Here is a 14,513-nt window from a genome sequence, read left to right on the forward strand (position 1 = left end):
TAGATAATCTGTGATCGACTCTACAGACTTCTGGTCCAGGCTGGAAGTAAATCATTTTTATTTATTTTTTTTCTCCCTAAAGAAGAGATTTGGGGTCATTTTGATGTTTATATTCCTTGTAATAGGAGTAAAAGTGATCAAAAAAAATATTAAAAAGGACAGTGTAAAAATAAAAAGTTAAATAAATAAGAAAGAAAATGTAAATGCCCCTATCCCTCCGTGCTTGTGTGCAGAAGGGAACGCATGCATAAGTCACGCACGAATATGTAAACGGTATTCAAACAAAATATGTGAGGTATCGCCGCAAACGCTAGAGTGAGAGCAATAATTCTAGTGCTAGACCTCCTCTGTAACTGTAAAAAGGTAACCTGTAAAGGCGTTTAAAGCATCACCTATGGAGGTTTTTAAGAACTGTAGTTTGTCACCATTCTATGAGCGTGTGTAATTTTCAAGCATGACATGTTAGGTATCAGCATAACATCATCTTTCACATTATACAAAAAAAATTGGGTCAAATATTTTGGGGGGGTTTTTTCCCATTAAAATGTATTTTTTCCCAAAGTAAAATTGCATTTGCAAAACTGCTGTGCAAATACCGTGTGACATAAAAAATTGCAATCATCATCATTTTATTTCCTAGGGTCTCTGCTAAAAAAAAAAAAAAAAAAAGTATAATGTTTGGGGGTTCTAAGTAATTTTCTAGTTTAATGATTTAAACTTGTAAAGAAAAAGTGGCAAAAAAAGCCTGATCGACACGTGGCTAGAAGGGGTATGTTTTACCCCAATTTACCCCAAATTTTCCTATCCATCTAGATCACGTACCAGCATTAATTTTTGAATTTTATCTTGTTGCTGGAGTAAGAAACAGATATTATTACTTCCTATGACAAATATCATGACTGTAAAATGTGTGCAAGGGCAGCTGCTGCGACAAGACATGTCCCCCAGAATTACATCTCCCAAGAGTCCATTGTCTGCACACAGTGTGTATCCAAGGCAGTAGCCCTGTTTTGCTGTAAAAAAAAACAAATCTATGACAGCGGAGTGGGACAATGAGGTGTGGGAGATAAATCTCTAGCTCTGATTTAGCAGAGTGGGTGTTGGACCACAGCAGAAACACCATTACTTTCACATACAGAGCAAGGGTGCTTCTCTACAGTATAATGGCAGCAAACTGGCCTTTCTGCTGTAAGACTTTGCACATTTTTCTATTTTGATGCATTTGGAACTTAAAGGATTTAAAGCTTAGCTCAAGATAAAAAAAAAAGACGAATGAATGCAGCTTCACTTAACCTCTGGAAGATTTACCACCCCCCTTTTATGATCAGGCCCTTTTTTGCGATCCAGCACTGCATTAATTTAACTGACAATTGCCTGGCCATGCAACGCTGTACCCAAATAACATTTACTGTATATATACTCGAGTATAGGTCGACCTGAATATAAGCAGGCACCTAATTTTACCATAAAAAACTGAGAAAACATATTGACTCGAGTATAAGCCGAGGGTGGGAAATGCAGCAGCTACTGGGTAAACAATGCCCATCTGCAGCTTCACTGTGCCCACCTGTATCATAAGTGCCCATCTGCAGCCTCACTGTGCCCATCTGCAGCCTCACCGTGCCCATCTGCAGCTGTACCTGTGATAACAGTAAAGTTAGCCCAATGTTTTTGCATATTGTGAAAGATGAAGTTATGCCGAGTAAATAGATACCTAATATGTCATGCTTCAAAATTGCACACGCTCGTGGAATGGCGCCAAAGTTCGGTACTTAAAAATCCCAGTGACGCTTGAAATTTTTTTACTGGTTACACATTTGAGTTACAGAGAAGGTCTAGGGACAAAATGATTGCTCTCGCTCCAACGTTCGATTCGAACCTCACATGTATGTTTTGAACACCGTTTCATATGTGGGCGGGACTTACATATGTGCGCGAGCACACAGGAACAGGGGCGCTTTTTTTTTTTTGTTTTTACACTTTTTTGAGCACTTTTATTCCTATTACAAGGAATGTAAACATCCTTTGTAATAGGAATATGACATGACAGGTCCTCTTTATAGTGAGATATGGGGTCAATAAGACCCAGCATCTCACCACTAGGCTGGGAAGCCTGAAAAAAATAAAAATAAACCGATCACTGCTTCCCAGCCGAAGCGGCGCCGTTTTTTTTAATGCAGAGGTCGGGCATGACGTCATAACATCGCACCCGGCCTCCGACGATCATAGAGACTTTGGCGACTCTCTATGATCAACACCTGGGGCTGGCGGATCCTCTGTCCGACTCACCGATCGTAGTGGTGAGTCGGTAGAAGCACTGGAGGGCGGCAGGAGTCGGGAACGCCCCCTCTCGCCTCCCGTAATCAAGGGGCGGAACAGCCGCTATGATCATTCTTATGGTGTAGAGAATCGCTGGCTGAAAAAAGCAATATCTAAATAATGTCTGTAACTACAGGCATCATTCAGATATACCCGCTCAAAGTCTGTCACGTTATATGACGGTGGGCGGGCGTGAGGCGGTTAAAGTGGGTCTTTTTAACCACCAGCACCATTCTGTACCCCCAGACCACTGTAATCACTTGCACATCTCTGCACCTCTTGAGAGTAGGAGGTCTTGGAAGGAGTGGAGAGGACGGTTTGGGTGATATTTGGAGACAAGATTGGTGAAGTAGCACGGAGCAGAGTTGTGAATGGCTTTGTATGTTGTCAGTATTTTGAATTTAATTTGCTGTGCGATTGGGAGCCAGTGAAGGGATTGGAGGAGATGGTTGGCAGACGCTGAATGGTGGTAAAAGGTGGATAAACCTGGCAGCAGCATTCATGAAAAACTGAAGAGGGGCTAACCTATGGAGTGGCAGGCCAATGAGAACGGAGTTGCAATAGTCAAGGCGAGAGATAATAAGAGAGTGAATGAGGAGCTTGGTGGTTTCCTTTATTAAGGGGGCCAATTTTAGAGATGTTACGGAGGGGAAACTTTTGACAATGATTGGATTTGAGGCTGAAAGAACAAGTCAGAGTCTAGAACTAAACCTAGTACCCAGGCGTGAGGGGAGGGACTGATGGTTGCATTGTTGATTTTAATGGAAAAGTCACGGAGGGGGGCATGGGCGGGGGGGGGATATTAACCACTTGCCATCCGCCCACTGTCAAATGAGGAGGGGCGGTGCGGCTCTCGTTCTGGGATGCCGCCGTGTTGCTAGGTCATGGCATGACCCCGATCTCTGAAAAGAGCTGTGGCTATTTAACCACGTGATCGGCTGCATCCAATCACAGCCGGTCACATGTAAACATGGAGATGCCCATAATCGGCGCTCCTGGCCTCACACACAGGAGACATGTACACATGTAATCAGGGCTCTTATCATCAGTGCCCTGATTACAATAGCGCCACCAGTGCCAGCAATCACTGCCCACCAGTGCCAAACAGTGCCCAATAATGCCAGCAATCAATGGCCCACCAGTGGCACTAAGTACCCGTTAGTCATGCCAGTCAATGCTGGCTATCAGTGCCACCTTTCACTGCTGCCTATCAATGCCACATATTAGTGCCACTTATCAGTGCTGCATATTAGTGCCTCCTCATCAGTGCCCATAAGTGCCACCTAATCAGTGTCGCCTCATCAGCGCACATCAGTGAAAGAGAAAAATTACTTATTTACAAAATGTACTGACAGAAACTAAAAAAACATTTTTTTTCCAAATTTTTTTTTTTTTTTTTTTTTAGGCAGTAAAAAGCCCAGCAGTGATTAACACCAAAAGAAGGCTCTATTTATGTGAAGAAAGTGATAAAAATGTCACATGGTTACAGTGTAGCATGACTGCGCAATTGTCATTAAAAGTGGCAGCGCTGAAAGCTGAAAAATGTCCTGGGCTGGAAGGGGGTGTAAGTTCCCTGTATTGAGGTGGTTAATAGCTCGGGTTTTAGACAGATTTAGTTTAAGGAAGTGGTGCGACATCCGTACTGATATGTCAGTTAGTAATGCGAGAGGAGCCTGAAGGAGTGAGGTGAGGAGTAAATATCCTCTGCACTCCTCCACCCCCCCACCACCACATCTCTAAGGGCAGAACGCCAGGGCCCAGTCGCAAGTGCGACCTTTGCGACACTGGTAGTTCCACCACAGATTCACAGCATGCCTTGAATGTAACCGTTTTATGATATAGTTAAACCGTTTAGTTCCGCTTTTTTGTTTTTGGGTTTAATATCACTTTTTTCAAAACAGCAGTTATACTTAAAGTGTTCTAGTGTACATTTCTATTTCTAGTGTAGCGTTTTTATCATTTCTAAATGGTAAAAGTGAGCCCTGATCTCTAAATATAACCTGCCAAAAATTCTGGCTCAGTTTCTGAAACTGGCAGAGTATCTAGTATGCAAATGAACTGAGCGCACAAACTAGAGTAAACAATGTCTGTCTACCCTGTGCTGAGAGTGATAGCATTCACTGGGGACTGTGCTGAGCCTGTGCCCACTGACTGCGGAAGACTATGAAATACTAAGAAGGAGTAGTAGCTACACAACCAACTTTTTTGTTTTATATTTTCTTCACGTCTTCAAGTTGAGAAAGAGGACTCCATATAATGGTACTTTTATTTTTTTTAACAGATATATATATTTTTTGGGTTTCTCAGAAACTTTAATGGGATTATGTTATTAGACTAGTTTAGATGTTAAGCATGCTTCAGGAGCTCTTTCTGACCTTAAAACAGACAGATACTTTTTGTTACCCTTACCTAGTACGTATCACTGTACATAGAATGGTGAAATCGAATATCCTACTATCTGTGGAGTAGCATACTATATCACTGTTTACCTGAACCTAAGTGCCAGTTCTCACAGGGGCAACCCGACTTACAGCACGACTTTGAGCAACTTACAATGTGACTTAAAGCCAGGACAGGCGACTTCAATATAGATGGAGATTCGACTTGGAGGCGACTTGCATTGAAATCTATGGGTACAAGTTGCCTAGAAGTCGCCTTGAAGTAGTACAGGAACCTTTTCTGAAGTCGGAGCAACTTCAGTAGTGTAGCTCTCATTCACTTCTATGGCAGGGACTTGGGGCGACTTGAGGACTTATAAGTCGGATCCCAAGTTGGTGTAGTGTGAACTGGCACTAAAGGCCTTAAGCCCTGTACACACAGGCCAAATGTCGTAAGACAACGGGCGGTTAAAAAAAAAAAAAAAAAAACAGCCAACATTCGGCCCATGTGTACGTCAGTCTGTCCGTCGGAAGCCGGCTTCTGTCAGATGTGCTGGTGGACAACCAGCAGCCAACCAACTCCCGATCGGCACTCTTAGTCAATGGCAGACAGCGCTGATAGGAGTGTTCTGGCGAAGGACTGCCCCTTGTTCAAGCACAACAGCTCAGAGGGGAGATCGCTGAACTAAACTTGCATGGCTAGTACAGTGTCTCTAACCGGAGCTGACATTTCCAGGCTTTATGCACACTGGATGTTATAAAAACACCAGTAGCTTTAGCTGTAGAATGTCGCATTAAAAACACAAGTGTGCAGTGGTTATGCATTAGCGTTTGTGTTTTTTATTTTATTTTTTTAGCAAAACTATGCTTCCTCAGTAGCTTATGTCTCAAAAAAAGCTGAATGGCCATGTTTTTCAGTATTTTTCAGAGTTAGAGCATTTTTACAACTGAAAAACACTATTTTTTTTTTCAGCCAGAAAATGTCCCTGGCAAAAAACGCAGATAAAAGCCTATATGTGCATGGGCACATTGGGGAGTTTACTGGCTACAGAAAAAAATGCCTGAAGTCAAAAACAGCAGCTGTAAAATGCTTGGAGAGTGGTAATAGCTGGTGAGGGCTACCAAAAAACATATATATCCCCTAGCACAGGGGTCATCAACCAGGTGTGCTGTGTGTGGGAGTACAGGTGAGGTGTGCTGGGACTTGTAGTTCACCCCCTCAGCTGTCTGCCTAACATACCACAAGGGGTGCTCCACTCACTCCACATCTTGTGACAGGCAACGTGGCAGGTGGCAATCCACATCTTGTAGCAGGCAGTGTGGCAGGTGATGTGGCAAGTGACATTCTGCTTCTGGTGACAGGCAGTGTGGCAAGTGATTATGCACATCTAGCAGCAGGCGACAGTGGTAAGTGACACACTCAGGGCTCCCACTGATTCTACAGTATGGCGAGTTGAACTATTTAATTTATTACTGCAATGTAATAATAGAAATAATGCGCTTCAATCACCCCGACACCATATCTAGCATGGTGCCGTGATTATTGAATCACTAACACCAGTCATTGCCCGTGAAAAATCGTGACACCCCCCCCCCCCGGTCCTTGGCACAATTTTCATCCACACAGCCGGTCCCCGGTGCCAAAAAGGTTGGGGACCACTGCCCTAGCACACTGATTTGGCTTAATCCCAACCTGTTGCATATTTACAAGATATTGGACCCCTAAGCTACCTTCTCTCATCTATCCTGCATACCCTGTATTAAAAAAAAATCTGTGTACTTACCTATTTTAAATCCAGTTTGGTCACGTGATCCAGCAGCTGTGGCTCCTCTGTGTCAATGAGCAGCTGCTGCAGGGGAGAGCAGGGAGCGCCAATGACTAGGCCATGGCAGGCTATTGTTGATGTCGTGGCTCAAATGTGTTGTCGAGAGTTCCCTTACACAGGGGAGCTGGAGCTGCTGAATTGCATGACTGGACCGGATTAAAAAAAAAAAAAAAGATAGGTATACTGATTTTTTTTATACAGAGCATGCAGAATAGTGAGGGAGGTACTTTTAGGAAACGTTCGGTTTAGCCTTTACTACCACTTTGTACATTTTCCATTATTCTCTCTATCTTTAAGGCAAGGTTTCCATGAATAAAAGCACATAACTTTTGGCACCATCTTCCCTTTACTAGGATCACCTTTTTTAAACTACATTCCACCCACAGTAGTTGTACTGCAGGTGGGCAGCAACTCCAGGCAACGTACATGCATGCCCCAGCTGCCAACTCATGCTGTGAACGGACACAGCACAGGTTTGGCAGCCAATTTCAGCCAATGATTTTGGCCGCACAATTGCCCGTTAAATTAGCACAAAAAAATTCCCTGGTCATGAAGGGAGTAAAACCTTCCAAAGGTCAAGTGGTTAAACATAATTGCTTAATTTTGTTCCTAAATGAAACATGTTACATTTACCTGCTCTGTGCAATAGTATTGGCACAAAGCGGCCCCGAACCTCCTCTTCTCGGGTCCCCCGCCACCACTCTCCTCCTTTTCTGTGAAATTCTCTGAATGCTCTTAATTTCTGACAATGCACCCATGATCTGCTGACCATAGGTGAAATGTTCTGCAGGCTCCAGTAATAAAAAACAATGAGTGCACATTTTTTTTACCTGCATAAATATGTGCATTTATTATTATCATTATTTTTTAAAGGGGAACTTATCCTTAAGGTAACATTCACACTAGATTGTTCTATAACTCGAAGCACAAAAAAATGCTCAACAAGCAAAAACCTATTGTTTTCAATAGCCCTTGCTCACATCTGAGTGTCCTGTCGCTAATAGCAAAATTCCTGTCGCTCCAAAAAAAAGTACACAAGCTATTTTTTAAACAGGATTGGGCGCTTTTGTCCCCACAGATTGAATGGAAACACCTGAAAATCGTGACACGAGCTTTTTTTCTAGCGTTTTTACAAGAGTTTTGCTGTTCGTTATTCTGCTCAAGCAGCAGTTCTTCACCCCCGTTTTAGCAGCACGCTACTCCTTTTAGTTGAAAAACGCCTTGTAAAAAAGCGATAAAAGCTGCAAAAATGGGCAATTCTGCTCCAAAAATGCTTGAACAAACACTTGAAAACATGACCGTTAGGTGTTAATGTAGCCTTAAAAGAGAAATCCAGCCTGAGCGTTTTAGGCTGGGCTTCTCCTAAGGGTCACAGTAGTGTAATCCAATTTGTAAACCTGTGACCTGTTTTCAGCGGAGAGCGATGTGAAGTCCACTCTCCGCTGACGTCACTGCAATCAGTCGGCGCGTCATCCTGACTTAGGAAGTCTGGATTCGCCAGCTGCCTTGACTGATGGCAGTCTCAGCGAGCCACTGAGATGACTGCACCCCACCCCTCCACAGCTCAGAGCTTCAATGAAACGTGGAGGAGCAGAGCAGGAGAGATGCTGACAGTCAGCAGCTCTCCGCTCTGGGATCTTTGAGAGCCAGCCATCAGCGGTGTTCAGTTCTCGGTGCAATGACGCTGTGGGAACAGCTGCAGCATTGGTCTGATACTGCATCCAACTAGGTAAGAATGAATCTGGGAAAAACTGGATTCCCATACTTCTCTTTTAATGCTGACATGCTTTAAATACAGCAGTTCTTTGGTTGTCCCTGGTTCCAATGCTTTCTAAGCTTCTAACCCTGAACAAGTATGCAATAAGCAAAGTCAGCGCTCCTAATGTGTAGATTTGTTCTGGGTCAGCAACATAAACATAATAGAAAATTAGTATGGCAGACAACTAGCAATTCCACAAGGTGGTAAACAATCACCATCAGCATGTTTATTTGATTAACGGTTTTTAACACTGTTTAAGCTGGAATTTATGGAATTCGAGCACTACCCTACATGTGTGCTCAACCTGTGGCCCTCCAGCTGTTGCTTAACTGCAAGTCCCATGAGGCATTGCAAGCCACTGACAGTTACAATCATGTCTCCCAAAGGCAGATGCATGATGGGGCTTGTAGTTCTGCAACAGCTGGAGGACCACAGGTTGAGCACCCATGCCTTACGCTAAGGCTGGCTAAAGATTGCTTGACCAAGGCAAACCATGCTCTTGAATTTCAGCGTTAAGATCACTGAAATGTTTCTGTTAAAAATGGTGATAATGAGCGCCTCATTATTTAAAGGTACTCATTATTCAGCAAGATCTTGCTTTATGTATGAAAAAATGATCTGTAAGAAAATCCTGATCATTTACACTTATCAAAAATACAGTGCGAGTAACAATCTCAGTGCTGGATGAGGATCGCAGTACATCCTGCCCAAGATTTTTATTATGCACATATGATCAAATACTTTCAATTGTGTCCTTAGTGAGAAGGTATGTGCCTTTCTAAGTTCAGCCTACAGTACTCAATTTTCTAAGTTCAGCCTAAAAATATATTGAGAGTACACACTTAAAGTAGAACTATAGGCAAAACTTTTTTTTTTCATTTTGGATAAAGCAGAGAAGGGTTATAACCCCTGTCAGATTTTATTTGCCATCTGTGTCCCTTTGCAGAGATTTCATTTCCCTTCACTTCCTGTCCCATAGCCAAACAAGAAGTGGGAGGATTCCATAGGGACCCCAAGTCACCAGAATTAGTGTCCACATTGGAAGATTTCCCCTCTATTAGTTTTCTGGGGACAACCCAAAATTAGTGATTTTCTTTTTACGTTCACTTTTAATGATGACAGTAAACAGGACAAATAGAGAGGGTGAATCTCGGTAACGGGGACGCAGGCGGCAATAAAAACTGACAGGTGTTGTTATCCCTCTGCACTCTATCCAAAACTAAAAATAAAGTTTTGCCTTTGGTTATACTTTAGGCTTGCCATACATTGGACATTTTTCTTATTCAACTTCCTTTAGATTTACCTTCAGCTATGTAGTGCAAGGGCTTGCTTGATTACATACAATTTTAAACTATTTAAGTTTGACCTCATATTACATGGTTTTGGTAAATCTAAAGAAATATTATACGAGAAAATTGTATAATATGTGGCCAGCCATTGATAATGGCTTATAACGGTGCACAGATAGACATACGTGATGCTTATTTGTCTAACCTACCAACAAAACTACCTATGCATTTTCTCATTCTCAGCCAGGCACCCCTCAACCACCAGGTTTAGGTTCAAGAGGGTGTATTGGCCTAAACCAGGGGTCAGCAATCTGCAGATCACAATCTACCAGTAGATAGCAGACAGATGACTGGTAGATTTCGGTCTGGGCTTGCTGACCCACCATTTCAGAGCATCAAACAGAGTGCAATGCAGAGGGACTACTTGTAACATCGGAGCTGTAGTAGGGAGCTGGAGCCGCATAACTGGATGCCTCCTTCGTAGTGCTGGTTCCTGTCCCATAAGGAGTGATACCATCTCCACTTTTATCTCGGCTAGTGATCTCCAATGTGGTGCCAGCAGCAGGAAAGAAGAGATTTTCAGGACAGTATGAAGCAATACATTGGGCATAATCGTACAGGGCTGCATTGCGCTTTACCCACACCTGTAGCTGTAGTGTACCTGCAGATTTCCTGCAGGTTTGCTGTACAGCCATAGATTTCTATTATATCCTGCTGTTTTACCACCCCCAACTTTACGTGTGAACAAGCCTTAAGGGTGCCACTGCTGAATGCAACTAATTCATAAGTGCAGCAGGCACTGCTGCTGATCCCATGAAAAGCGATCTGACTGTGTGCTGACAGGTGGTGAGAAGGTGATATGTTGTGCAATGAATGCGATTGCCACAGGGTAGTATGGGAATTAGAGGTTTAAATCGGGTGTGGGGAGGCAACACTGGGCGACACTTTTCCCAGTGATCTTTGAATTCTCCCGTGTTTTTCAGGTAGATCTCCACCTCTTTAAGGTTGCCTACCCCTGGCCTAAACAAATCGGTACACACTCCCTAATTGCACAGCCCTGCCTCACGTCATACATATGCATGCAACATTTGAACAGCATCACCTTCGTGACTTAACCCTGGTACACACAGGCCGAATATCAGCCGGTTTAACAGAAACCAACTGACCATGGGCCATGTGAATGCAGCCTGTCCGGCTTCTGTAGAAGGGGCATGCCAGAAAAACATTGGCCGATTAGCATATGATCAGTGCTCTCAGCCAATAGCTCAGCAGGGAGATCTCTGTACTAATATCAGATTGTTAGTACAGCGATCGACTCCCAGGCTCCTCAAGTTTTCTTTGGTTTAGCCTGCTGGGTTGAGTGAAAAAAAAAAATAATTGTGTGTACCAGGCTTTACATAGACTCCTCAAGTGGTCTTCTGTCAGGAGGTTGTTCTTGGTAGAAGAGAAAGTCAAATGGTGTGTTGATAAAACAAAGATAGAGACAGACAGTTTTTTTTCAATAGCCTTTATGGAATTTGCAAAAGGAAAGGCATTTTGGAAGCATCCATACATCCAAAAAAAAAGGGGGAATTGAAAGCAGTAAATTGCCCATCACATAAACAACTTGCCAAACAAAAGTAGAATTGGGGGGCCTTTTCCACCCAATTGTTACACCTACGTTTTTTTCACTATGACAGCACAAACATTAATGGTGATTTGCAAGGGGATGCAAAGCAACCAATAAGATTTCATCTGATCAACACTACAAACATTAAAGACAATAAAGATAAATAAAGTACGCTAGCGCAGCATACTTGTCGGTTTAGATGTTTATTACCTTTTAGCTAGCTTATTCATGGGTTGTGCGCAAGGTCTTTTCAATATTGATTAAAGAAAGAAAAGATAACTTTAGACATGAGATTAAAATGGTCTGATTTGGGCTGACGATCCCTATGTCTAAGAGCTAATCCGAAAATGAAACCGGCCAAAACTTTTCAGAGCCCAGATTCCACAGTCATTAGGCTTGCAGCAGGCTCTTAGTGCCGCTTCACACAGGGGCGACACGACTTGCAGCGCGACTCACAGACGCGACCTGCACACGACTTCAGCAGCGACTTGCAAAACGACTTCTGTATAGAAGTCAAATCAAAGTCGCCTGAAGTCGCCCAAAAAATAGTACAGGAACCTTTTTGAGTCGCCCCTTTTAGAACAGTTCCATAGTACAGAACGGAGCACGACTTGTCAGGCGCTCCTGTGTGAAGCGGCACTTAGTGACAATCCTTGTTTAGGATTCCACCTGTGGATGCAGGTGCCCAAGTTCACTTAGATCATGCCTGAAGGTTCAACTGCCATCTAGTGTCCAAGGACATATAAATGACAAACTATACCCAAACGAAACAATCTCTAATCTAATCTGAATTAAATTAGGACTTAATTGGTGGCAATGAGTTGCTACATATGCGCACCATTGCTGCTGTTCACACTGCCTTGCTAATTAAACCTTTAAACAAAATTAATAATCTAAAAACTCTAATTATTTAACATCACTTGCTTAAGGCATCACTTTTCGAAAATGCTTTTAGCTTCAGATAACCATGACATTATGCTCTCTCCTTTCAAAGACACCATAAATACAAGTGTAATAAAACCTTCAAGCAAACAAAAAAATAGCTATTAGAAAAAAAAATGAAAAATGAAAAATTTAAGCTTAGATGCACAAAGGCCGATGAGAAGGAAAAATCTGATTACAGAATCTTTGAAATGCTTTCATAGTCTCTCCGACAGAAGTAGAAGAGGAAGGGTTAATAATAGCCTTTAAAGGAAGCCTGTTCAGCAGCACTTCCACTAAACACAAATTGGAACAACCCTGGGAATCTATGAAGCACCAGTCTGTTGCCAAGGACAGAAGGAATGAGCTCTTGCACAGCACTGCTGCTATCACAGTCATTTAGGAGATGTCTCAATTCTAGTCGACTGTCCCATCAAGTTTTTTTTCCTCTACTACTAAATCATACAAATAGGCGACAACTCCGTGGTGCTCAGTATAAGCACACGGCAGATAACAAGAGGAAAGGTGTTTGCTAGTGGTCCGTGATGTCTGGCAGTGCTGCACTACCATACTGCCGAGGAGCGTTTTCTGTACAAGAGGGGGGATGCAAAGCTGCAAGGTAACATTTTGCTTTATTACATATCCAACGGTTTCATTGCAGAGCCATGTAAGGGAAGAAATACTGAATTTGGGAAGAGGACCACTCTTTTTCCATCTGAACAATGTAGAGATTTATTAACAAAATGATCAGCAACCTGTCACATGGAGGAGAAAAATGACTTTTGTTTGGTTCCATGACGATGTAATCCATAGATTGGACAGTTAATGATTTTTCAAAAGATGTGTAGTGCCCACCTGGCTCCTGGGCATTGTTCTACCATGGTGTGCATAGCAAGGTGCTTGAGCTGGTTTGCTCTGATACATACTGTAGTTATGAGAAAACTGGCATCTAATATCCTAATTGTTGGGCATGGCTGGTCATATACAAGACATATCTGCATGTTATATAACTGATCTGAGCAGGGAACATGTGGCAAGGTAAATGCAGCAATGCAGAAATCTGGGAGGAAATTCATACACTCCAAAGCAGGAACCTTGCTGAATCCTTGAGAACACGCATTTTTCAGACTGTAATAGGAAAAGCATATGTGCTTGCATGCATGTGTAAATGTAAATATGGGGAGATCGTAAGAGAAAGATACTGCATGATGTGATTTATTCCAAACTGCCTGTGCAATAGATTAATGGATACCTGTATTTGAATCATTCAACCTACACAACAATTGGATTATAAATAGACACAAATGGTCATAAAAGATCAGAGATTGCTGGAGCGCTGACTGGCAAAGTTGTCCAATCTTCTGGCTATCTTTCTACTTCAGTTGGGTAGACAGAGAAGTCATGCATGCCCTGCGTACAGCTTTATGCGGAGACTGGGCTACATTATATTATGAAGATGACATTTTTTATGAATCGCACCACATCCCAAGTTGCAATTATAAACACCAAATAGACAAAAAAGTACAAGGAAATTTTACAGTGCCATAATTCTCAGGAGTGAAGTCACAAAACAAAAATCTTTAAAAAAGAAAACATTTTAATTTTGTACTAAAGTTTAAAAACGTAACAAAATCAAGCAGCTAAGTATATGTTCACAATTTTCCCTAAGCTAAGCCACAGACTGGACATCTGCATCTAGGGCTGCAACGAATGATTATTTCCATAATTAGCTGGCCGATTATGGTTTAGATTAATCGGTTAATAACCTTAAAAAAAGTGTGGTAATTTAGATAATATGTAAAGTTTAAAAAAAAGACAATTTATTCCCAAGTATCTCTATGCAGTGGTAAATATAAATAACCAACTATGTAGTTGGGGAACATAAAATAGAATCCACTCTGAGAATAACAGACAGAAGAGATATATTGTATATACTATTAGAGGAGATATACTGTATATAATATTGGAGATGTAATATATACTGTACATATTAGAGCAGATATACTGTATATACTAGTAGAGGAGATATACTGTATATACTAGTAGAGGAGATATACTGTATATACTATTAGAGGAGATATACTGTATATACTAGAGGGGATATACTGTATATACTATTAGAGGAGATATACTGTATATAATATTAGAGGAGATATACTGTATATACTATTAAAGGGTAAATCTGGTAAATCTCATCAGACGCAGAGATCAAATTTTTTTTATTTAAAAAAACAATGTCTTCTTTCAAAAAAAAAATTAATTTTAAGAACGTTCGTTAGATTTTATAATCGTTAGTGGGGTCAAATCGACGTTAATTTTCAACCACAGTGATGGGAAAATTTGGAAATAATAGAAAACTTCTTGGTCAAAGGAATTTTCAGACAGTGTATGCGGTTTTCATTCAGAAATGAC

At 41.8% G+C, this 14,513-nt stretch overlaps 2 protein-coding genes across 4 annotated transcripts in view; one reads left to right on the top strand and one right to left on the bottom strand.

The window, feature by feature from the left end:
* The window catches only part of CHLSN (cholesin), a 573,216-nt gene that overhangs the window by 417,453 nt on the left and 141,250 nt on the right, over nt 1-14,513 (bottom strand). The gene's annotated exons all lie outside the window — the stretch shown is intronic.
* Nucleotides 4,453-14,513, top strand: part of GPER1 (G protein-coupled estrogen receptor 1) — a 38,864-nt gene continuing 28,803 nt past the window's right edge. For 2 of the 3 annotated variants that reach the window (XM_077449080.1, XM_077449082.1), the window contains exon 1: nt 12,421-12,720. The gene's annotated coding sequence lies outside the window, so the exon portion shown is untranslated. Of the gene's footprint in view, nt 4,579-12,420; nt 12,721-14,513 lie in introns of those variants that run through there. The other variant, XM_077449083.1, reaches the window with a different exon arrangement.

This window comes from Lithobates pipiens, unplaced genomic scaffold (genome assembly GCF_037356315.1).
Source record: "Lithobates pipiens isolate NorthernLeopardFrog02 unplaced genomic scaffold, aLitPip1_a1.2 Scaffold_22, whole genome shotgun sequence".
NCBI classification, from domain to species: Eukaryota; Metazoa; Chordata; class Amphibia; order Anura; family Ranidae; genus Lithobates; species Lithobates pipiens.